Genomic DNA, 3,403 nt, shown 5'->3' with positions numbered 1-3,403 from the left:
TATGAGACACATTAATCAGACTTGGTCCTAGCCTCTGTCGGTCAGAAAAATCAAAGTGTCAGAGGAAACAATCTTTCATTGAAAAAAATCACCAGAAGACAAGGTGGTACAAAAATGAGTGGTAAATATTTTGGGGGATGATTCTTCCTGGATCTCTCACATTTTCGTGTGTCTTATGAGCAGAGGAGTTGGTAGCCTTTTGCTCCCTATGATATGATGATCTTTCCAAGATTTTTCATTTAGTGAATAGCCTTGGAAGAATTGCTCTGGACTTTCAGCAACTGTTTCTGAAGAAGGGAGTAGATGTGTTTCTATCTAGTATAATAAAAACAGTGTGTCCCTCTGGGAAAAAGCTTAGGCAACTGTACTTAATTTGGGTTTCCTATGCTTGAGGTTAGTCACCTATGAAAGAAACAGACTCAGTATATGCACAAAATCCACCCAGGCCATGTCGCCCATGTTTGACCTGGGGGAAAAGGGAGCTGACAGGAGCGTGGAGCTCAGGCTGCCTGCTGTGTTAACTAGAAAAGCCCTTTGTACCTGATTCAGATGTCTAGTGTCTCCTCTCAGCATCTGTGAAACTGTGGCAGCCTAACTTGCTAACTAGGAAGCAGGATAACAATTCGGATCCATATTATTATTTTCAGAATGTACTGTCACATTTGGAGAAACAGTTGTGGAGCTTAAGGCTTAAGGCAACAGAGCTTTTTACCCACTGCTGCTCAGTGAGTTCCTGGTTCAAGCGCCAGTTTAAATGACACTTTCTCTTCATAGCTTTCCCCAATTTCCCTTACTACCCACATATCATGGAGTTAACTTTGCCTCCATTTCTAGTCCATTATATCACTTACAAAAAGTAGCAATATGTATTTTTCTATTTTATAGTTAATGATGTCATTTAGTTTTGTGGCTTCAAGTGACAACTTTTTTTTATTTAAAACAAGAAAACATGTTTTATGCATTTTTCTATAATTAATATTAAGCAAAGTGTATGGTACAGAGAGAGAATTTCATATTCTAATCCAAAAATGAATGAATAATATAGCAAATATTACCTGATTTCCTTTTATATGTGGGGACTGTACTAAGCTAAATTTAGCCTAAGTAAAATTTAGAATATGCCAATGAAAAATACATTGTGCCTCTCTTCAAGAATAACTTTTAAAAGGTAGATGGGGCCTGGGGGCGGTGACTCATGCCTGTAATCCCAGCACTTTGGGAGGCCGAGGCGGGCGGATCACGAGGTCAGGAGATCGAGATTATCCTGGCTAACACAGCAAAAACCCATCTCTACTGAAAATACAACAAACAAATTAGCCAGGCGCGGTGGTGGGCGCCTGTAGTCCCAGCTACTTGGGAGACTGAGGCAGGAGAATGGCGTGAACCCAGGAGGCAGAGCTTGCAGTGAGCCGAGATCGCACCACTGCTCTCCAGCCTGGACAACAGAGTGTGAGACTCCGTCTCAAAGAAAAAAAAAAAAAAAAAAAGGAGATGGGTCAGACCTCTGTAAGTCAGGGGAAAAGCATATGAAAGGTAAAATAATTCTTGTTTGAAAAACACAAAAGTGAAAGACATGAGGTGGAAAGGTAGTCAACATTTTAACTCAGAAAGTCTAATATGTCTTGTCCTGGAGATTGAGCTTCATGTTTTAAGTGATTTAAGACAGCAGACATTTAAAAATGACATGGTATAGTACACAGAATATATGATTACATGCTGTTCACACATCAGGTGGTCTAAATTCTTTTGTTTTCTGTGCTTTATTGCCTGACATATGGAATGCAAAATTGGTGTGGAAGGTGGAAAAAAATTTAAATGAACCATATATTTATGTATAAACATGATCACACCTAAGAACAGCTTACTTAGTTTAAGCAATGCTAGCATACGTAGAATCATTATTTCTACAAGAGAAGGGGCAGGATATGTGGTGGTTTGATGGAAGGGGAGCCCTAAAGGAAGAGTTATATAAACACCTGTACTGTAGTCCAGTGCCCTGGGAAATAAGGGAGAACTCTACCCTGAAACCAAATGCTTCCACGCTTACCTGTCCTCAACCACCATCAACCCCATGTAGATTTTTATACGAAAGTATCAGGTGCAGGATAAATAATCATGAATTCTGAAGTCAGGAAGGCCTTAATGTGCATTCTAAGTTTGTCACATAGATTGGTTGTTTTTCTCATCTTTAAAATGGAGAAATAGGAACACTGTTACACTGTTGGTGGGACTGTAAACTAGTTCAACCATTGTGGAAGTCAGTGTGGCGATTCCTCAGGGATCTAGAACTAGAAATACCATTTGACCCAGCCATCCCATTACTGGGTATATACCCAAAGGGTTATAAATCATGCTGCTATAAAGACACATGCACTTTTATGTTTATTGCGGCACTATTCACAATGGCAGACTTGGAACCAACCCAAATGTCCAACAATGATAAACTGGATTAAGAAAATGTGGCACATATACACCATGGAATACTATGCAGCCATAAAAAATGATGAGTTCATGTCCTTTGTAGGGACATGGAGGAAGCTGGAAACCATCATTCTCAGCAAACTATCGCAACGACAAAAAACCAAACACCGCATGTTCTCGCTCATAGGTGGGAATTGAACAATGAGAACACATGGACACAGGAAGGGGAACACCACACACTGGGGGCTGTTGTGGGGTTGGGGGAGCGGGGAGGGATAGCATTAGGTGATATACCTAATGCTAAATGACGAGTTAGTGGGTGCAGCACACCAGCATAGCACATGTATACATATGTAACAAACCTGCACGTTGTGCACATGTACCCTAAAACTTAAAGTATAATAATAATAAAAAAAGGGAATAATAATATCTACCCCATAAGAAAGTAATGCTAATTAAGTGAAGAAAGATATGAAAGCACATATTAAATTGCAACATGCTTTAAAATGTGAGCTATTTTTATTAGCTATTAAAGGTATTAATATCTTTAGCTTTCTGCTTAAATGTTGCTAAGTGGTAAGCTTCAAAGTTGGGAACTTTTGGAATGTTTCTCATTTTGAGTGAAGTCTGATGTAGTAAGTCTGTCTTTGAACATCTAGTCCTGATTCATCTAGTCATTCTTTCATTCATTCAACCATTCATAAATTTACTCAACAAGTATTTATTGACAAATTCATCATTCATCAAGTACAGCAAAGAATAGTGAGATACAAGACAAAATTCATATTCCTCCAGTAATGAAAAAGTATGGGTATGGTATGGGGTAGCAGATACTGAAATATGTGTGCACAGATGATGGTTTATTTCCATGTATGGTAAAGCCTAGAAAATAACAAATAATGTTCACACTCTCTTGGGTTTCTGTGAGAGTACAAGCTTCACCATCTTCAACTCCTGAAAGCCCAGCATCTGTCACCACAGA

This window comes from Hylobates moloch, unplaced genomic scaffold (assembly GCF_009828535.3).
Source record: "Hylobates moloch isolate HMO894 unplaced genomic scaffold, HMol_V3 SCAFFOLD_1, whole genome shotgun sequence".
Taxonomy (NCBI): Eukaryota; Metazoa; Chordata; class Mammalia; order Primates; family Hylobatidae; genus Hylobates; species Hylobates moloch.
Note: the sequence above shows the minus strand (reverse complement) of the source record.